Raw genomic sequence first — 23,185 nt, forward strand, 5'->3', positions numbered from 1 at the left:
TGCCATCGCCATATTTTATGAATGAATTCTAAATGTCCATAGTGCATTGACTGACTGTTATAGGAAAGAGAACACACAGCCATTTTCCTACATCAACAAATAACTTTCACGTTAGTGGATAGGATGTTCAACACATGTATGACCTTTCCAAATGCCAAGAAGATGTATAGATAGATATCAGAAGAAAAGACAAGGAAGAATAAAAAAACAAAAATGGAAAAAAGATAGTTGGTATCTCCTACTATTGGGAGGTATCTGTACTTTCTGAGGGATTTTGAAAAGGTCACTGAGAAAGGCAAAAGTGTACTGTAGCTCTGTAATGAACACCTTGAAGGAAATCTTATCATCCTAAAATTCCTGTACTGTGAAGAAACATATTTGATATCCTAATTCATGTTTACTGACAATGTAAGAGCAAAAGAGTGTGCTGAATGAATAAAAAACTATTTCCCAGTGGTTCAGGTAAATCTTTAAAATGAAATTGGTGACATTTGGTCAAAGTGAATAATTGCTGGAGTGATGTGGATCCCAAATAAAATCAAATTTATTTATATAGCCCTTCGTACATCAGCTGATATCTCAAAGTGCTGTACAGAAACCCAGTCTAAAACCCCAAACAGCAAGTGTGGAAGCACGGTGGCTAGGAAAAACTCCCTAGGCCAAAACCTAGGAAGAAACCTAGAGAGGAACCAGGCTATGAGGGGTGGCCAGTCCTCTTCTGGCTGTGCCGGGTGGAGATTATAACAGAACATGGCCAAGATGTTCAAATGTTCATAAATGACCAGGATGGTCAAATAATAATAATCACAGGCAGAACAGTTGAAACTGGTGCAGCAGCAAGGCCAGGTGGACTGGGGATAGCAAGGAGTCATCATGCCAGGTAGTCCCGAGGCATGGTCCTAGGGCTCAGGTCCTCTGAGAGAGAGAAAGAAAGAGAGAAAGAGAGAATTAGAGAGAGCATACTTAAATTCACATAGGACACCGGATAAGACAGGAGAAATACTCCAGATATAACAAACTGACCCTAGCCCCCCGACACATAAACTACAGCAGCATAAATACTGGAGGCTGAGACAGGAGGGGTCAGGAGACACTGTGGCCCCATCCGATGATACCCCTCGGACAGGGCCAAACAGGAAGGATATAACCCCACCCAAAGGACACATAGAGGAGAAATTCATGGGCTATTATGGGAATAAAGAAATCCCTTAATTCATACTTATGGAAGACGTGGACTCCGTATACAAAGATCATGGTAGAAACTATAATTGTACAGTATACTGTAGTCATTACTTACGACTCAAATTAAGATTCTGAATAAAAATGTATAATGGCATAGTTATCTCCTCTATTAGTCCAAAGATATGCATGGTTATAATGAAAATTGCTAATTTTCAGTAGCAAACATATAGAGTGACACTTCCCTTGAATAAAACAACACTGAATGGTGGGAAAAAAATACATTATGGGTTAGGGTAATTAGTAGGGTAGGTTTACGCACGATAGGGAGGGGTTATGGTTAGGGGTTAGGTTAGGTTTAGGTTTAGTGTACGGTTATGTTTAGGCCTGCTAGCAAGTGGTCAGGGTAAGGGTTAGGTAAGGTTACAAAACAAAAACAGGTCTGGATTCGAACTGCTGCCGCTAGCACATTATGAGCACTGCACGCTATGGCCTCGCCGCCTGAAACTGTTTCAGGAAATGTAAAGATTTGATATACAAAGACCACAATCAGGGATTTAGTCAAGTCACTTAACCGAATCCAAGTCCTTTATACTCAAGTCCCAAGTCAAGATACGAGTCCCTTGATGTGCTAAAAGCTGCATTCTAACAATCTTTGAACCTACACTAAAAAGCAAATTATTGTATAGTCTTGCATGTTAGTCAGGAAAGCCAGTTTATTCAGTAACTATTGTACTTAGCATGTTAAATTAAGCAAGGGAGAGAGACTTTCTGACAAAATCATCATTGGTTGAGTCCAATCTCTGAGTCATCATTGGTCGAGTCCACGTCGAGTCATGAGTCAGAAAAATCGTGACTTGAGTCTAGAACGTCAGAGTCCTGGACTAGAACACTACAACACTGCCAACAATGGATCAGTCTTTCTTACGCCTGATAAAAGCCTGTGATAAAAGCCCGTTGGCTCATTGCAAAAGTGGGGTAACATTTTACAATAAGGTTCCATTAGTAAAGGGTTTATAAAGGATTTGTAATTACGTTTATAACGATTATTTAATCATTTTAAATGTAATATCAACCATTAATAAATGGGTTATAACAAATGGGTCAAAATAGTGCGATAGCCAGTCAGTGCTTGCCAAATAGTGAGCAACTCTTTACCTCCAGCTATTAACCATTTATAAATGCACTTACACATGCATATAATATTGAACCCTTATGTATCATCATGCAACCTTATTTTCAATGGTTGCACAATTCGCTACAGGATCGGTGTTCCCCCCCCCTCCCCGCTGATGTGATTAGCATGAGGTTGTAAGTAACAAGAACATTTCCCAGGACATAGACATATCTGATATTGGCAGAAAGCTAAAATTCTTGTTAATCTAACTGCACTGTCCAATTTACAGTAGCTATTACAGTGAAATAATACCATGCTATTGTTTGAGGAGAGTGCACAGTTATGAACTTGAAAAGTTATAATAATAAACCAATTAGGCACATTGGACAGTCTTGATACAACATTTTAAAATAAAAACAATGTTTCATTGGATCAGTCTAAAACTTTGCACATACACTGCTGCCACCTAGTGGCCAAAATCTAAATTGCGCCTAAAGTGGAATAATACATTATGGCCTTTCTCTTGCATTTCAAAGATGATAAAAAACATGTTTTTTCTTTGTTTTATCTTTTACCTGATCTAATGTGTTATATTCTCCTACATTAACTTCACATTTCCACAAACTTCAAAGTGTTTCCTTTCAAATGGTATCAAGAATATGCATATCCTTGCTTCAGGTCCTGAGCTACAGGCAATATGTCATTTTATTAGTACACTTATTTATTCCAGGAATGAAGGCCTCATCTGAAGAGCTCTCTGGTTTCAGAGAAAATCCCACAACTTTGTGAGATCTGCCCATCTGTGAAACACTCCTGATTTAACGACGACCTGGAACATGCCCAGAATTTTGTGTTGACACTGACATCCAGGGTTGCCATGTTCGTAGTTTTCGAGCCATTGGGCTACTTTGAAAGCAATGTCGCAGGTGAAAATGTTTTGGTAGCGGGTTGCAGTTTTTGGGCTGCTTCCAACTTTGATCACTCAAACTCCTGTCGGATTTGTCTATAGTTATGCAAATGCACAAACAGGATTTAATTTACAATAATAGCAGTGAAACACGTTAAATCAACATCCATTGATGGAAAATGATCTGGTGAGTTTAATAAGGGCAGGTTACGTCAATATTCCTTATTAATTTGCTCAATAACGTTATGGGGAAAAGGGTTTATTGGATAAATGTGGCACCTCCTCTTTTGCTGTGTTTATTTTTATGGGGGCCTAGTTTTCAGACCTTGTTCGCAGATTTTGAGTGGTCATTGGGTTAGAAATTTTAGCGAGACCTGGCAATCCTGCTGACATCATGTGACAGTGCGTAGTGACGAATCAGGATGGATATGGCTATGTGAAATGTGCAAATGCCAGACAGAAGAGATTGAGTTAAATAAATGTTGTTCATTCTTTATGCAATGTATTTCACACTGCTCAGCTGGCTATGTAGCTTGCTAGCTATGTAGCTTCCTAGCTAAAGTTTTATAATACCTCTGTCCTATTTACTAGCTAGGAAACGTTAGCTAGCTAGCTAGCTAGCATTAGGTAAAATCTAAAACGTCTTTTTGAATATGGAAATTCTGCTAGAAGATTTAGCGATTGATAATCTTTGGCATGGTATAGTTTATTAGCTAATTAGATCACATTTGCTGGCTAGTTAGTTTTGCTAGCTGGCTAGCAAACTGTATCTGACAGCTAGCTAGCTAACATCGAAATAACATAATTTCCATGCAATTTGTTTAGCTTTTTTGGATTAGCACAGTAGTTTGTTATCTAACCTTTGAACTCAGGTACCATCTCTAGTTAGGTAGCTGGTAAGTTATCTTGCTAGAATCCTTTGTCAACACACTAATGGTTCCAATTTTAAGACTAACGTACTATCTAGCTAGCCAACTAGCTAATCTATTAGCTAACTCCTTTCATCTGTGATAGCTAGCTATTCGTTTTTGCTAAACACTAGCTAGCTGTTAATATTATTAGCTAGTAGTGGATAACATAACTAGCTAAGCCTAAATGGTTGAAATCATGACCATGGTAGAGTTGTGTAGCTAGAGTGTCTATGCTAAATTGTCATAAATGCCACTTTTCTTACACAGATTCACATGTTTCAGTCTCCAGGATGGGAAATGCTTAGATGAAGAAGGGGACCTTGAGACCCTATATTTTATTTTAAATATTTAATCTCTATTCTGTGATGTTTAAAAGGGGAGGGAAATAAATTATGTTTTTTTTAATTACTATAGCTAGGCTACTCACTATTCCAATGATTGGCTACAGATTTGAGTGACTGCAATTGTTTTCCCAATATTACCCTTCTATTCAATTACATTTATTCTTACTATGTATTGCATGTTTGAGGAGATTCAATACCATTATAAATGTTTGCAACTCATGGGCAGAATAAATGAGCAGAAGTTTTCCACTTTCTTTTGATGTATATTTTGAGTGGCGCAGCAGTCTAAGGCACTGCATCTCGGTGCAAAAGGCGTCACTGCAGTCCCTGGTTCACTGCAGTCCCTGGTTCGAATCCAGGGTGCATCACATCTGGCCGTGATAGCAAGATGCAGTAGATGGTATAGCGTACAGTATATACATATGAGATGAGTAACGTAGGGTAAGTGAACATTCTGTAATATAAAGTGGCTAGTGATAAATTGATTACATCAATTTTTCCATTATTAAAGTGGCTGGAGCTGGAGTTGAGTCAGTATGTTGGCAGCAGCCACTCAAACAACGTGAAGCGCGTTCCAGTTCACGATCACCAAACAGTAGAGTCCACATGGAGTGACACTTACAAAGAACAGCCATACTTCTTCATTTCTCAAAAGAAAAACATCAACCAATTTCTAAAGACTGGTGACATCTAGTGGAAGCCATAGGAACTGCAACCAGGTTCCTATTAAATAGGGCTTCCCATAGAAACCTGTTTGGGAAATACTATGACCTCAATTTTTTGTCTCCCCTGTATGGTTTGTCCTCTGGGTTTCGCCTGCCAAATCAGTTATGTTACACTCACAGACATTATTTTAACAGTTTTAGAAACTTTAGAGTGTTTTCTATTGAAATCTGCCAAGCATATCCTGGCTTCTGGGCCTGAGTAAAGGCAGTTAACATTGGGCACGCTTTTCATCTGAACGTGAAAATACTGCCCCCTATCCCTAAGAACTTTTTAACCAATAATACTTTAAGAAGAAAAATATATAAAAATACATGTTAAGTAAAAATATAGATAAGTAAAAAAATTGAAAATAAAAGTAACAAATAATTAAACAGCAGCAATAAAATAACAAGCGAGGCTATATACAGGGGGTACCGGTACAGAGTCAATTTGCGGGGTCACCGGTTAGTCGAAGTAATATGCACATGTAGGTAGAGTTAAAGTTACTATGCATAGATTATAAACAGATAGTAGCAGCAGTGTAAAATAGGGATCTGGGTAGCCCTTTGATGAACTGTTCAGGAGTCTTATGACTTGGGGGTAGAAGCTGTTAAGAAGCCTTTTGGACCTCGACTTGGCGCTCCGGTACCGCTTGCCATGCGGTAGCAGAGAGAACAGTCTATGACTAGGGAGTCTGGAGTCTTTACATGTGGGTAAATCATTTATAGATGTTTGAGAATTCATTCAGAGCCTAGACATACTTATAGGCGGTATTGGGTACTCATCACTATAAACATGTTCAGTCAATGAATGGTGGGTGGGTATGAAGATCAAAACATTAAACGCTGTGAGAGGATACCGCCACTATTAAACCAATCAAAGGTATTACGGTTACCATTTCACACCAGAGCATTCACCATACTTGGACTATAACAGAGAAGTGATAAGTGTGTGATATAATCTGGTAAGGGGTAATATGTTGGAATGTGGAATGATGATCGAATAATGTCCTGGATGTAAATTTGGCCAGAGCTTCACGGTTTCAACGGTGGGTCAACACACATCATGAAAACCAACCTCTTCTATTCCTGGACAGAGCACCAATACACATCACACCCAAAAGCAAGAAAATAACTATTGTTTTGTGCAACTACTGAAAATGAAGTTGCATGATAATGCATAAGGGTTAATCTTATAAAAATGTGTAAGTGCTTTTATAAATGTTTAATAACTGGAGATAAATATTTGCTCACTATTTGGCAAACACTGACTAGTTATTGCACTATTCTGAGCCATGCGATATAACCATTTATTAATGGTTTATAATGCATTTAGAAATGATTAAATAACGGTTAATAACGTAATTATAACCCCCTTTACAAATGTTACCTTATGGTGCTTTGCATACTCATCATATAAGCGCTAATTAGATAAATCCTTGTATCTTATTCAAGTATCCAATCATTGATGCATTTGTATCGATTTCTTTACACTGAACACTGAAATATAAAAGTGATGGAAGATAAGTAAGGTAAACATATAACATACCATATGTACAGCGGATATTGAGGGAGATAAAATATATGTTGGATTTCCCTCACGTCTGTGGGTTGTCAGGGGTAATAGAAAATATGGGTGAATTAGTCTGAATCTGAGAGCAAAGTCGTTTTGTTAATCCTGCTCCACGGTGCTGCGCTGAGACTACTTGTATTTACATATGCAGAGGATCCCGCTGTTTTGAGAGCTCCATTTACAAGACAGAGCAATTAATCATTCCCAAATACTCCCGCCGAGCAACAGACGACCCCAGCTGAACATGCTGCCACAGAGAGTGTGCAGGTGTGAATCAAGCTGCAAGAGAACTCCTCAAAATCACCATCTCTCCATCTCTGTCACTCCCTCTATCACTGTCTAACTCTATATCTTCCCATTTTTACTGTGAAAACCATATATACAGTTGAAGTCAGAAGTTTACATACACTTAGGTTTGCGTCATTTAAAACAATTTTTCAACCACTCCACAAATTTCTTCTTATCAAACTATAGTTTTTGCAAGTCGGTTACGACATCTACTTTGTGTAATTTTCCAACAATTGTTTACAGACAGATTATTTCACTTATAATTCACTGTATCACAAAAGTTTGTGTTTACATACACTTATTTGACTGTGCCTTTAAACAGCTTGGAAAATTCCCGAAAATGTTGTCATGGCTTTAGAAGCTTCTGATAGGCTAATTGACATAATTTGAGTCAATTGGAGGTGTACCTGTGGATGTATTTCAAGGCCTACTTTCAAACTCAGTGCCTCTTTGCTTGACATCATGGGAAAATCAAAAGAAATCAGCCAAGAAATTGTAGACCTCCACAAATCTGCCACGGGTCCCGAATGGACGGGAGATTCCTGCAGCGCCGTAGTGAAGGACGACTCCGGCAGCGCCGGACAGGCGGGAGACTCCGGCAGAGCCGGACAGGCAGGAGACTCCAGCAGCTCCGGAGTGAAGGGCGATTCCGGCATCGTCGGCGTGACAGGTGGCTCTGGCAGCTCCTGGCTGACTGACGGTTCTGGCAGCTCAGGACAGACTGGCGGCTCTGGCAGCTCAGGACAGACGGGAGACTCTGGCAGCTCAGGACAGACGGGAGACTTTGGCAGCTCAGGACAGACGGGAGACTCTGGCAGCTCAGGACAGACGGGAGACTCTGGCAGCTCAGGACAGACGGGAGACTCTGGCAGCTCAGGACAGACGGGAGACTCTGGCAGCTCAGGACAGACGGGAGACTCTGGCAGCTCAGGACAGACGGGAGACTCTGGCAGCTCAGGACAGACGGGAGACTCTGGCATCTCTGGACAGACGGGAGACTCTGGCAGCTCTGGACAGACGGGAGACTCTGGCAGCTCTGGACAGACGGGAGACTCTGGCAGCTCTGGACAGACGGGAGACTCTGGCAGCTCTGGACAGACGGGAGACTCTGGCAGCTCTGGACAGACGGAAGACTCTGGCAGCTCTGGACAGACGGAAGACTCTGGCAGCTCTGGACAGACGGAAGACTCTGGCAGCTCTGGACAGACGGAAGACTCTGGCAGCTCTGGACAGACGGGAGACTCTGGCAGTGCTGGACAGACTGGAAGACGGAGAGACAGCCTGGTGCGGGGGCTGCCACCGGATGGCTGGTGCGTGGAGGTGGCACCGGATAGACCGGACCGTGAAGGCGCACTGGAGCTCTTGAGCACTGAGCCTGCCCAATCTTACCTGGTTGAATGCTCCCTGTAGCCAAGCCAGTGCGGCGAGGTGGAATAGCCCGCTCTGGGCTGTGCTGGCGAACCGAGGACACCATGCGTAAGGCTGGTGCCATGTAGACCGGCCCGAGGAGACGCACTGGAGACCAGATGCGCTGAGCCGCCTTCATGGCACCTGGCTCGATGCCCACTCTAGCCCGGCCGATACGAGGTGCTGCAATGTACTGCACCGGGCTATGCACCCACACCGGGGACACCATGCGCCTCACCGCATAACACGGTGCCTGCCCGGTCCCTCTTGCTCTCCGGTAAGCACGGGGAGTTGGCTCAGGTCTCCTACCTGACTTACCTGCCACACTCCCCGCGTGCCTCCCCAAGAAAATTTGCCTCTCGGGCTTCCTTGCCAGCTGTGTTCCCTCGAAGCGCTGGCTCCCATTACCTGGCTGCCTCCATCTGTTCCCATGGGAGGCGATCCCTTCCAGCCAGGATCTCCTCCCATGTGTAGCAACCCTTGCCGTCCAAAACGGCCTCCCATGTCCAGGAGTCCTGAGATCGCTGTTGCCTGATACCACGCTGCTTGGTTCTTTTTTGGTGGGTGTTTCTGTAACGCTTGTCGTCTGGGGAATGAGAGGAGGACCAAGGTGCAGCGTGGTAAGTGTTCATATTTTAAATATTTTAATGAACACTTAAAAAAAACAATAAACAACCAACGAACAGTCCTGTAAGGTGCAACACAACACTAAACAGAAAATAACCACCCACAAAACACAATGGAAAACAGGCTACCTAAATATGGTTCTCAATCAGGGACAACGATTGACAGCTGCCTCTGATTGAGAACCATACCAGGCCAAACACAGAAATAGAAAATCAAAAAAACACACATAGACAACCCACCCAACTCATGCCCTGACCATACTAAAACAAAAGACAAAACAAAGGAACTAAGGTCAGAACGTGACAATGGGACCACACAGCCATCATACCGCTCAGGAAGGAGATGCGTTTCATCTCCTAGAGATGAACGTACTTTGTTGTCAAAGTGCAAATCAATCCCAGAATAACAGCAAAGGACCTTGTGAAGATGCTGAAGGAAACAGATACAAAAGTATCTATTTCCACAGTAAAACGAGTCCTATATTGACATAACCTGAAAGGCCGCTCAGCAAGGAAGAAGCCACTGCTCCAAAACCACCATAAAAAAGCCAGACTACCGTTTGCAACTGCACATGTGTCACGCCCTGGTCGAAGTATTTTGTGTTTATTTTCATTTATTTGGTCAGGCCAGGGTGTGGCATGGGTTTTTGTATGTGGTGTGTTGGGTTTGTAGCTTAGTGGGGTGTTCTAGTGAAGTCTATGGCTGTCTGAAGTGGTTCTCAATCAGAGGCAGGTGTTTATCGTTGTCTCTGATTGGGAACCATATTTAGGCAGCCATATTCTTTGGGTGTGTCGTGGGTGATTGTCCTTAGTGTCTTGATGTCCTTGTTCTGTGTGTATGTGCACCAGTATTAGGCTGTTTCGGTTTTCGTTACGTTTATTGTTTTGTAGTGTTTGTATTTAGATTCGTGTTGCTTCAGTTGAATAAACATGGATCGCAATCTACACGCCGCATTTTGGTCCGACTCTCTTTCCCATACAGAAAACCGTTACAGAATCACCCAACACAACAGGACCAAGCGGCATGGTAACGGGCAACGGCAAAATCAGCAGCAGGATAAGGAACAGAGGCAGCACAGAGGTGCCAGCACCACGCATCAGGCCTACAGTGCACATCGCCTGTCCAGCGCTGTCAGAGCCTTCCTCCTCTCCAGCGCTGCCGGAGTCTCCCGCCTATCTAGCGCTGTCAGAGCCTTCCTCCTCTACAGCGCTGCCGGAGTCTCCCGCCTGTTTAGCGCTGCCAGAGCCTTCTGCCTCTACAGTGCTGCCGGAGTCTCCCGCCTGTTCAGAACTGCCAGTCTGCATAGAGCTGCCAGTCTGCATAGAGCTGCCAGTCTGCATGGAGCTGCCAGTCTACAAGGAGCCGTCAGAGCTGCCAGTCTGCAGGATGCCGCCAAAGCTGCCAGTCTGCAAGGAGCCGCCAGAGCTGCCAGTCTGCAAGGAGCCGCCAGAGCTGCCAGTCAGCATGGAGCAGCCAGAGCCGCCAGTCAGCATGGAGCAGCCAGGGCCGCCAGTCAGCATGGAGCAGCCAGAGCCGCCAGTCAGCATGGAGCAGCCAGAGTCACCAGTCAGCATGGAGCAGCCAGTCAGCATGGAGCAGCCAGAGCAGCCAGTCAGCATGGAGCAGCCAGAGCAGCCAGTCAGCATGGAGCAGCCAGAGCTGCCAGTCAGCCTGGAGCAGCCAGTCAGCATGGAGAAGCCAGAGCAGCCAGTCAGCATGGAGCAGCCAGAACTGCCAGTCATCCAGACTCTTCCAGATCTGCCAGTCAGCCAGACTCTTCCAGATCTGCCAGTCAGCCAGACTCTTCCAGATCTGCCAGTCAGCCAGACTCTTCCAGATCTGCCAGTCAGCCAGACTCTTCCAGATCTGCCAGTCAACCAGACTCTTCCGGATCTGCCAGTCAACCAGACTCTTCCGGACCCGCCAGTCAGCCAGGATCTGCCAGAACCGCCAGCCAGCCAGGATCTGCCGGATCCAACTACCTGCCTGAGCTTCCTCTCAGTGCTGAGCTTCCTCTCAGTGCTGAGCTTCCTTTCAGTCCCAAGCTACCCTTCAGTCCCGAGCTAACCCTCAGTCCCGAGCTACCCCTCAGTTCCGAGCTGCCCCTCAGTCCAGTGGGGTTCTGGGTGAGGACTACTAGGCCATGGTCGGCGGCGAGGGTGGACTATCCAGGGACGCGAGGAGGAGGGACTAAGACTTTGATAGAGTGGGGTCCACGTCCCGCGCCGGAGCCGCCACCATGGACAGACGCCCACCCGGACCCTCCCCTATTGTTTTTGGTGTGCGTCCGGGAGTCCGCACCTTGGGGGGGGGGGGGGGGGGTTCTGTCACACCCTGGTCAAAGTATTTTGTGTTTATTTTCATTAATTTGGTCAGGCCAGTGTGTGGCATGGGTTTTTGTATGTGGTGTGTTGGGTTTGAAGCTTAGTGGGGTGTTCTAGTGATGTCTATGACTGTCTGAAGTGGTTCTCAATCAGAGGCAGGTGTTTATCGTTGTCTCTGATTGGGAACCATATTTAGGCAGCCATATTCTTTGGGTGTGTCGTGGGTGATTGTCCTTAGTGTCTTGATGTCCTTGTTCTGTGTGTATGTGCACCAGTATTAGGCTGTTTCGGTTTTCGTTACGTTTATTGTTTTGTAGTGTTTGTATTTAGATTCGTGTTGCTTCAGTTGAATAAACATGGATCGCAATCTACACGCCGCATTTTGGTCCGACTAGAACTGTTTGGCCATAATGACCATCGTTATGTTTGGAGGAAAAAGGGGAAGGCTTGCAAGCCGAAGAACACCATCCCAACCGTGAAGCACAGGGGTGGCAGCATCATGTTGTGGAGTGCTTTGCTGCAGGAGGTACTGGTGCACTTCACAAAATAGATGCCATCATGAGGCAGGAAAATGATGTGGTTATATTGAAGCAACATCTCAAGACATCAGTCAGGAAGTTAAAGCTTGGTCGCAAATGAGTCTTCCAAATGGACAATGATCCCAAGCAAACTTCCTAAGTTGTCTAAAACTATTGAGTGAACCAAGTGTATCTGCAACTGAGGTCTACATCTACAATCACAAAAGCTAACATAAGTAGCTAGCATGCTAAGCAACGAAGCTGGTTAGCTAGCAGCGATTAGCATGCAAGACCTTGCTATGCTAGGTAATGTAGTTAGCTAGTCTGACAATATTAGCATTTAGCTATCTTATCCCCACTCCTGTTATCAAGTACATAGAACACAGGTATGTGCTGCAAAAGTCAAGAGAGACTTTGACTCCCAAAAGCCACTATTTGGACCTCCAAGCAATATAATCTTGAGGTGTTTCTTAGAAAAAACATCTGCTTGTTCCAACAGAAGAATAAGGGCGTCTTTTGTAACAGTTTCCCTTGATAGAATTTGTATATCATTTTTTCTGTTGTTGCCACTAATGCTCCTTCTGGCTCCCTTTCTTTAGAGGGTTCATATCCCAAAAATAAGAGTAATTAATATATCTAGTAATATCCCTGTGCAGTTCGTATTGAGATTGCTTGACTATAGTGCAGGATGATTATCACATGCACTCTTCTTACTCCCCTGCTCCCCATCTTAGTATAAAGCTCTAATAATGTGGGGTTTGCAATCAATAATTACTTTCATGCTTGTGTAGCAACTATAACATAATCAATAAAAGGTCATAGAAAGTGGACTCTCTCAGCCTAATGATTTTGTTTTGGTTCGGATGATGATCATTTTTTGTAGTATCTGATCATTTAGGCCTGTCGACTTTATACCCTCTACGTCTTGTACTATGCTGCATCGATTGTTAATTCATATTCTACAGTATTTTTACAAATACTGTCTCCATCCTATTAACATGAGTAGAGAGAATACACAGGTAACCCTATTTTTACAGTACTGTTTTGTATTGTTTCTTCCATGCATCTGAAGGACAAACAAATGTTCTACTCATACTATAAAGTATGTGTCTCTCAACAGAGTTACAGTGAAATCCCATGTCATGCAACATTCAACAAAAGGCACACCTTTACAGTACATGTTCAGCCCAAGGGCACTTCAAACTCCAATAACAAACATAACTGGCAGTAGGAGCATCTGTTCCCTGGGCATTTGACTTCACAGACAGATGTTATATCCCATCTGTTAACACACAGTCATTTGTATGTTTGAGGAGAGGGATCCCATTTGGGTTATCTTTTGATAGTTATTTTCTCCTTTTCATGAGTATCAGCCAGCATTAGTGTTTGAGTTTGTAATACTCATTGCCCCATACACCCTCCTTCCACTCCCTCTTCTTGTAGAGTTCCTACTAACAATAGCTGCTTCATTGAGAAAAAGCTTTACTTACTATGACTGTGATATGTTGCTATCTCGCCTAGTTACCTTAAGATGAATGTACTAAGTGTAAGTCGCTCTGGAAAAAAGTGTCTGGCTAAATGACTAAAATGTAAATGTACTAAATGTCCCACTAACACTTTCTCACTTACTGGGTGCAAGATGATGACACTGGGAAGTAGCTAAGTCTTATTTGGCCAGCAGCCACTCATAATCATCATCATCATCATCATTTGTCAGTCAATTACTGTAACCTGACCACAACAATTCCCTCCTCGGAAAGAAGGTAACGCCGGGACAACACCTGCAGCAGCTGCTCCCAGATTGAGAGGCCAAAATAAATTCAGAGAGATTGTGAAGTATATGATTCATGGCAGACATCACTTTCCCTCCTGAAGGTAGTCGGAGAGCTGATTATTTAGAGATGTTTCTTGTTCCAGCTAGTTAATGGGCAATTAGGATGAATAAGTATGTCACAAAGCAAGTTAACATCTGTACATGGCTATGGAATTTTACTATAATTCCGGCAAATCACCAAATTAGTTCCTTTCAAGCATAATATGACTTCACCACATTCCTACATAGCAATGCAGGAGACACTAATCACACACTGTATGATAATATTAAACAACTATGTACCATCATAAAACACAATATTTTAACAAACATTTTTTTAAAGATCTTTCAAGCTTTCCATGTCTAGGATATAATTAATCCATGTATACAAAGTTATAACTTTGTAAGTCAAACTGATTTATTTTGCAAAATACTTTTTGATCATGAGATAATTTACTATAGAGAGCTCCCTCTCTCTGACAACCATCACCTGCAGGCATGAATTAATTGTACTCAAAGCAATAAGAATGGGAAAAGGGACACCTGCAGTTGCCATGTTTTGTTTGTGTTTTCACATTTTCTGTGAAAATATACATGTTATCCAAAACATTGGTAGCATGAACACGTCCTTTACTGGCCCTTCACAATCATAGTGTTGTGCTGTAGTTTTTAATCCCTACTGTGACAAGGTTGGCAAGTTGTGGATAGACACTCTTAGGTTAGGTGGGACCAGAGGGCAACAGGATATCATCTAAAATACCTTTAGCAAGTTCTCTGCTCGTGCTAAACAGTTTACCACTAGACCTGTTCTCACAATGACATATTTTCCAGATACAATGTCAGTTTTATCCTGGTGTTTCCAAAACATACAGTCTTCCCCTGAGCCCTGCCCTGCCACTAAGCAATTGTGACCCACACAGGAGGGATAAGGACACAGTTTGTAGCGGGCAGAGGAGCACACACAGACTATGAGGTGATATCTGAGAAGAGGTCAGGCTAGGCTGCTACCATTCCCCCCACGCACCTTTGAAAACATTCCCAGCGAGGCTTCCCCTCTATCCGGCACCTGACGAAAGAGGTGCTAGGTAAGAGAGCCTCATGGGTCTTACCTGTCCTCCCTCCACTTCCCCTGGATGTTGGGGGCTCTAAATTCTCCCCTCCCAAGTTCAGAGTCGATTTGTTATCAAATCAAGCATCGACCGTCTGATTCATTGCTATTCAGCACTCCAACTGATTTATATGCAGAATGTAAAACAGATGCCTTATGCGATACATATTTACGGTGAGCCCTGCTCTAACAAGATTTATTATAGGTTCTTTCATCGGGCCGGCATGAGCAGTGCTATGATGACTTGTATTTCTTCTCAGCTGCCAATGCCAAACTCATTAAAAAGAGGTGTGACTATTAATATACATTGTAATACTGACAGCGCCTAATTTATAACCCCACTGCATGGTACGTTTTTATTTTCTTTCTCCCCTCTCATTGTTGGGGTGATTGTATGGGGTGCCTTTTTGTGTATCTTCATGCATGTGTGTGTGAGTTTGTGTGTGTGTGTGCATGCTTGCATGGTTGTGTACCTTCTAACATGTGAAGTGCAGAGGCTCTGTCTGTTTTTAAAAGGCCTTTTTATTTTCTCCCATATTGATTTATTGGGTCTACTCCCTGGACACCCCAGTGTTTGTAGGCCTCAGCCCCGAGCCCAACTCCCATCTCCTCTGCTCTGGGAAGTGGAAGGACCATACTCCCCTTTATGAGCTCAGTGCTGCTCTTGAGCTATAACCCAGGCTTTTGACAATAGGGTATGTTCATGGCCCAGAGAATTAAAGCCCTGCTATTGACTACAGTAACTTATCCCACAATGCACAACGCAACAACCTCAGAAGGTAGAGTTTTTTTGGACTGGCTAACGACATTGCCTGATCAAATACTATTCTGCCGGCAGACACTGTGTTTGGTTAATATAACTCGGTAGACGCAATGGTAAATGGCACTATAGAAGGGCAATTTAAGATCCCTAATAGATGCAGTATACCAAATGTGGTACCAATCGGGCCAGTAAGACGTTTAAATCAGTAGATCATCCAGGGGTTATGAGTCCAATGGTAGCGGTATAGTGCCACATGGCTTGGAACTCAACAATGGCTTCTTGGAGCTAGCTACTATATATCCATCTACAGGATGTTTGATGATGCTGAATGAGTTTGGTCAAACAATCCAACAGCTAATCAACTAACCAAACAAACAATCAAACAATCAGTCAATCAATCAATCAATCAATATATTTGATTTGGAAAATGTATTGTGCAGCCAGAAGTACACATTTCAGACTGAGCAGGTGTTTTTTTCTATTGCACTTATTAACCTTGGGTAATGCAAACCTACTGAATCCTTACTACAAGAGATGTTGGTCTCTTTCTAGGATAATATTGGCTCTTTGCAGAACCACCTTCACAATATTATTTAACTTTCCAAAAGCAGGCAGCCATGGAACAGGTTAAAAACGGATTTGATAAAATATCTATGAAACACTGTCATCGTCATAGTTTTACTAACATTAAAAGATGATGAGTGATGAATACTTTGTGCAATATGTTTTTGAATGCTGATGTAGGCTAATGATATTTTAACCAGCGAACCCTTTATTGAGGCGACAGGGTATTCCCTCTATTGGGTCTAATGAGAGAAGGTGGGTTGTTCAGCCCTGCTGGCAAGCTATTCAAGCACTAGGGAAGTAAAAAAATAAACAACAAAAAACGTTCAATACCAGGAGCCTGTGATGGGGTATTTTAGGCTGTGCCATTGTGGACTAAGCCCTTCAAATGAGTGAATTTTGGGGTGCTTAACTCAGCCCATCCTGTGTTCTTTTATGTGAGATAGGTGATGGCTAACTGTGAGAAAAAACTCCCGTTTCTATTTCTTTCTTTCTCTTTCTCTCTTTTGCTCATTGGAGTGAAGCAGCCAATTTGGCCATTGCTGAAATCCCCTCAAGATGTGTTCATTCCCACCCTGGGTGATTATTTGGGCTATTGGTGAAATCCTCTCAATATGTGTTCATTCCCACCCTGTGTGATTAGTTTCCCAGTTCTAATACATTGCCCTCTGCCTGTACACAGACCAGCAGTAACTGTGAAGTGGTGGAGCTTCCAAGCGTTAAAATTGTGATTGGGCATATCATGAAATAGCCCTCTTTCCTCCTTCATTCTCTGTTTCTCCACGGCTAACACACTGAACTTGATAACCTCATACATCTATCCAGTGCTTGATGCTGAACCGTCAACAAGATAGCAAGCTTACTTTCTGATGATAAAAGATAATTCATTAAATGCAAAAATTATTAACCAGTGAATTGTAATGATCCCTCACTGCGATATATACATTTTTTAATCACTGAGTTGTATTATTCTAATAAAAGTCTATATAAACATCTACAGTATATGGCCATCATAAATTACGTATACCCACTTGGCTCTTGGTTACCAGATGTTATAGATATGTTATTGCGAGTGTAGCGAAATGCTTATGCTTCTAGTTCCGACAGTGCAGCAATATCTAACATGTAATCTAACAATTCCACAACAATTACCTAATACACACAAATCTAAGTAAAGGAATGGAATAAGAATATATACATACATACACATATATACACATAAATATATGGATGAGCAATGAGAAGATGCAATAGAAGGTATAAAATACAGTACATACATATGAGATGAGTAACACAAGATATGTAAACATTATTAAAGTGGCATTATTAAAGTGACTAGTGATCCATTTATTAAAGTTGGAAATTATTTCAAGTCTGCATGTAGACAGCAGCCTCTCTGTGCTGGTGATGTCTGTTTAACAGTCTGATGGCCTTAAGATAGAAACTGTTTTTCAGACTCTCTGTCCCAGCTTTGATGCACCTGTACTGACCTCGCCTTCTGGATGGTAGCGGGGTGAACAAGCAGTGGCTCAAGTGGTTGTTGTCCTTGATGATCTTTTTGGCCTTCCTGTGACATCGGATGCTATAGGTTCCAGGTTTCTGAATAATAAAACTGAGGACAAAAAATACAATAATAATAAAATCAACATAATAATTACCTTTGAAAAAAAGAGATATAAAAAGACTCCTGATCTCATTTTATAATAAGTATGTCAAGATGGCATCTTCATTCCAGATGTACAGTGCCTTCAAAAGGTATTCAAACCCCTTGACTTTTCCCACATTTAGTTGTGTTACAAAGTGGGATTAAAATTGATTTAATAGATTTTTTTTTGTTAATGATCTACACAAAATACTCTAATGTCAAAGTGGACATTTGTAAAAGAAAATCTTGAAAAATAAAACACTAACATATCTTGATTAGATAAATATTCAACCCCCTGGGTCAATACATGTTAGAATCACCTTTGGCAGTGATTACAGGTGTCTTTCTGGTTAAGTCTCTAAAGTCTTTCCACACCTGGATTGTGCAACATTTGCCCATTATTATTTTCAAAATTCTTCAAGCTCTGTCAATTGTAGCATTGCAAGACAACAAATTTCAGGTCATGCCATCGATTTTCAAGCAGATTTAAGTCAAAACTGTAACTCGGCCACTCTCTCTTTTTGGTAAGCAACTCCAGTGCAGATTTAGCCTTGTGATTTGGGTTATTGTCCTGCTGAAAGTTGAATTGATCTCCCAGTGTCTAGTGGAAAGCAGACTGAACAAGGTTTTCCTCTAGGATTTTGCCTGCTTAGCTCCATTCCGTTTCTTTTTTATCCTGAAAAACTCCCCAGTCCTTAACGATTACAAGCAAATCAAATCAAATTGTATTTGTCACATGCACCAAATACACCTTACCGTGAATTGCTTACTTACAAGCCCTCAACCAACAATGCATTTCAAGAAATAGAGTTAATAAAATATTTACTAAAAATCGAATCAATCACAATGTAACACAATAAATGTACATAACAGTAATGAGGCTATATACAGGTACCGAGTCAGTGTGCGGGGGTACCAGTTCATCGAGGTAATTTGTAAAGTGACCATGCATAGGTAATAAACAGTGAGTAGCAGCAGAGTAAAACCAAAAAGGGAGGGGGGTTCAATGTAAGTACTCCGGGTGGCTATTTGATTAGTTAGGTTGTTCAGCAGTCTTATGACGTGGGGGTAGAAGCTGTTAAGGAGCCTTTTGGTCCTAGACTTGGTGCTTTGGTACCGCTTGCCGTGCGGTAGCAGAGAGAACAGTATGACTTGGGTGACTGGAGTCTTTGACAATTGTTTGTGCCTTCCTCTGACACCGCCTGGTATATAGGTCCTGGATCTCAGGAAGCTTGGCCCCAGTGATGTACTGGGCCATATGCACTACCCTCTGTAGTGCCTTCCGGTCAGATGCTGAGCAGTTGCCATACCAGGCGGTAATGCAACAAGTCAGGGTGTTCCTGATGGATACACATAACATGATGCAGCCACCACTCTGCTTGAAAATATGGAGAGTGGTACTCAGTAATGTGTTGTTTTGGATTTGCCCCAATTGCTAATTGCTTTGCCAACTTTAGTGTCTTTTTGCAGACAGGATGTATATTTTGGAATATTTGTCAATTAGGTTAGTATTGTGGAGTAACTACAATGTTGTTGAGCCATCCTCAGTTTTCTCCTATCACAGCTACTAAACTCTGTTTTAAAGTCACCTTTGGCCTCATGCTGAAATCCCTGAGCGGTTTCCTTCCTCTCCGGCCACAGATTTAGGAAGGACGCCTGTGTCTTTGTAGTGGCTGGGAGTATTGATACACCATCCAAAGTGTAATTAATAACTTCACCATGTTCAAAGGGATATTCAATGTCCCTTTTCTAACCAATTTCCAATAGGTGCCCTTCTTTGTGAGGCATTGGAAAAGCTCCCTGGTCTTTGTGGTTGAATCTGTGTTTTAAATTCACTGCTCGACTGAGGGACCTTACAGATAATTGTATGTGTGGGCTACAGAGGTGAAGTAGTCATTCAAAAATTATGTTAAACACTATTATTGCACACAGAGTGAGTCCATAACAACTTATTATGTGACTTGTTAAGCAAATGTTTACTCCAGTATTTAGGCTTGCCATAACAAAGGGGTTGAATACTTATTGACTCAAGACATTTCAACTTTGTAAAAATTCAAAACATGTCTAATTCCACTTTGACATTATGGGGTATTGTGTGTAGAACAGTGAAAAAACAAATCTAAATGTAATCCATTTTAAATGCAGGCTCTAACACAACAAAACGTGGAAAAAGTCAAGGGGTGTGAATACCTTCTGAAGGCACTGTAAATTGGAGGCCTGACCCTGTCACATAGAGCTGAGTCCACATGTGATGATGACCCAGAAGAGAGTCAAAAGTAGAACAATATGTGGTAGCCTGCCTGCCCCCTCTCTGCTTTGCGCCCATTCACCCATTTAACTAATGCCGCAAAACATTGGCCCTCAGGATCAGGTACCATAACATTGGAACATGAGCTCTTATACATTTTTTAGAAAAACTACTGATATGGACATGCTTCTACTAATCATCAAATGACTGATATCTGAATGTCTTTTGATATATTTCCTATTCATTTTTTAAAGATGGATGCCACTGCAAAACCAGTCTATATTTAGGTACATATTGTATTTATTGTCAATTAGTTATGTAAGTAATAACCCACAATTGTGCTATGTTGCCATGTGTTATAACGGAGATGAGAGAAAGTAAGGGGAAAAGGAAAGTTTTGGAATGCTTTTCAGCTTTTTCCTTAATGTTTCAGTCACATTACCGGTGTCTCTCCCCTTCTCTGGCTCTATGTGTGTCTCTCTCAGCCCTTTTATGTTACCCCCGAATTTGAGCCCAGGAGGAGATGATGGGTCCCTGAGTGAGAAAACCCCAAACAAGCAATAGACCAGATGTATGATGTTATATGGTCAAACTGGCAAACATAAAAGGGCCAAAAACAATAGCAATGAATTAAAGGAGAGGCTTTCAAAAGTGTGTTTTCAAAACAGCCCAGCTGAGCTCAGATGCCTCTCCTCCCTCTCAGTCCCTCTCTCCCTAAATCTCTCTCCTCGCCCGCTCTCAGCATCACCCCCCTTTCTCTCCCTCTCTTTCCCCCATTTTCTCTCTGTGTTATCCCCCCATACTAAATGCTTAAAAAGAAAAGAAAGGAGACCATTTTTGCTAATTAGTTGAGGACTTAACAGGCGCGGGATATGCCATCTTACTTTTTCATCTGCTGTCCACATGCTGTCGACTGTCCTGTGAAGTTGAGCCTGTGTGGTTAAGAGCAGAAGAAAGGAGAAGGCTAGGCACACACAAATGCCTCACTGGAGATCCTGAACAGGTCTCCAGTGGGGGTTGAGCCACAGAGCTGAAAATGGGGGGTAACCATTAGTATTTCAGATTTGGAAAAAGGGGCTAAATAAGAAGTGTAAATGGCTCCACCCCCACCTCCACCCCTATACAAATGCTCAGAGGCAAAGACCAGGAATAGTCCAAATCCAAGATAAACTGGGCTCTTATTGTGACAGTCACAGTTCACTGATCACAGACTTTGTTTTTCATCTGGACTTTGCGTTATTAAAATGATGCACTTCGAGAGTTAAGTGAGAAGCCAACTATTGCATGCAACTTTATAAACTAACATCAGCAATGTCATATACATAAAATATATTGTTTATAATTTACTTAAAAGTCCTTCTTGTATTTATTGTAAACATTATACTTCTGTATTGTGTTATATTCATGAATTCACACCACTACCACTAGTAATGACACATTTGAACACACATTTTATTTACAATGTACTATTTACATAGCTATTTGTATTTACTTTTCCATAGGGGGTGGTTTACAGCGTGGATAGTAGGCTACACTCCAGAGAGGTGGTTAAATGTGGGCTTGTGCTGATAATGAAAGAGGCACGCTGCAGCTCAGAGGAAAATGCAGGCAAGGACAAGAAAACATTAGAAAGTGAAACTGGAAAGTAGGGGTCATGTCTGCTAAACAATGGGCTTTCATTGTATTGGTCTAGTATTCATCCAACTGGTTCAGCAGATTGCAAACAGTCTCATTGTAAAGTGTAAAATACATGTTTAAGATTGTTTGTTTCGGCCAGTGTTAAGGTAGAAACAGCCAAGATAGAAATACATTCCACTAATTAGCACAGCAAGGTTGGGCCATACAAAACATAAAAAAAAACTGATGTATGCTGTTTGTTTACAGATGCATTACTGAGACTGCCTGATGAAGTACAACAATCATAATGAAAATCAGTATAATTAGATAAGGAACACAATGTCATATCAGTTGGATCTACATTCCACATCTGCTGATTCTAACAGTGGTCTCTATGCAACAATATTTTAATAACAAAGTTAATAACCCCTCATAAAGTCCTCTCATGTATTTGTTTAACTTTTTTAACACAGATTGAGGTAATGCATTTTCAGATGTTTTGTATACACAAAGGGTCCAGCAATTGGAGATGTAATGTTTGGTGAACTTTGAGTGGGCCACATGGCAACATTCTCACCTACTAATACTGGAAATATTGCATCAGATCATTGGAATACATACTTGAAAGAGTCTTTGGAACGTCATATTTTCAATTCAAGTTCATAAACACATTTTTTAAATTAAGAAGTTTTTAACTTTGAATTATTTAACTCCTTAAAATGAATAATGTGCAGTTCTTCTTTTAACAAACCATAGTTTATTAAGCCCTCAAACTATACACGTTACATGAAAAACAGCAATTGAATACATAAATAAGGAAAAATCAAAGTTCAAGGCATAAAATTGATTTACATTTCAGAAACCGTCAGGTCAATTAAAAGGTTGTCCTTAAAATATGTGTTAATGATTACACAGAGTAATATATGCACGACTATGCCAGACAGCATTCCACTCTAAAACCTCTTAATAACCACACTGTATTTCATGTAATGTATCAGAAATTCTTAGGGGGGGATACTGAATGGGACACCCTGAGTGTGCAAAGTCTAGATGTAGTATCTTCATTTGGTCACCCTGTTGCAGGATAACTTTTCTGCAATGCAGAAATGTTTTCACTTCTAGTGTATTTGAGGTTTAAAAAGGCTTCTGAAGTTTGTCATTTCCACTTTGAAATATCAGACTTGATTTTCCCTTACGAAACAATGTATTATTAACCCCCACAAAAAATGTCCATCAATTATAATCCACACAATACTCCACATTACTTGTTGATGCAATATTTGTTTCCTGCTGTAGCAAACTGGCTCAAATGAAGATCCTACATCTGTACAGAAAGACAGCAGTGCAGAGACTTAAGATGCAATCGTTTAGATGCAACACAACTCTGAGCAATTATTGGCCGAAGAAGAGAAAGGAAGAGCTAAGGGGAATACTGAGGGGATGCACAGTGGATCCCTTCCCTTTAGTTTAGAACAGAGTGGGGACAGGAAGTCAGGGGTGAGGAGAGAGATCCCGAAGCTAAGGTTCA

Source organism: Oncorhynchus mykiss, chromosome 1 (assembly GCF_057628025.1).
Source record: "Oncorhynchus mykiss isolate SJ-2025 chromosome 1, ASM5762802v1, whole genome shotgun sequence".
Taxonomy (NCBI): domain Eukaryota; kingdom Metazoa; phylum Chordata; class Actinopteri; order Salmoniformes; family Salmonidae; genus Oncorhynchus; species Oncorhynchus mykiss.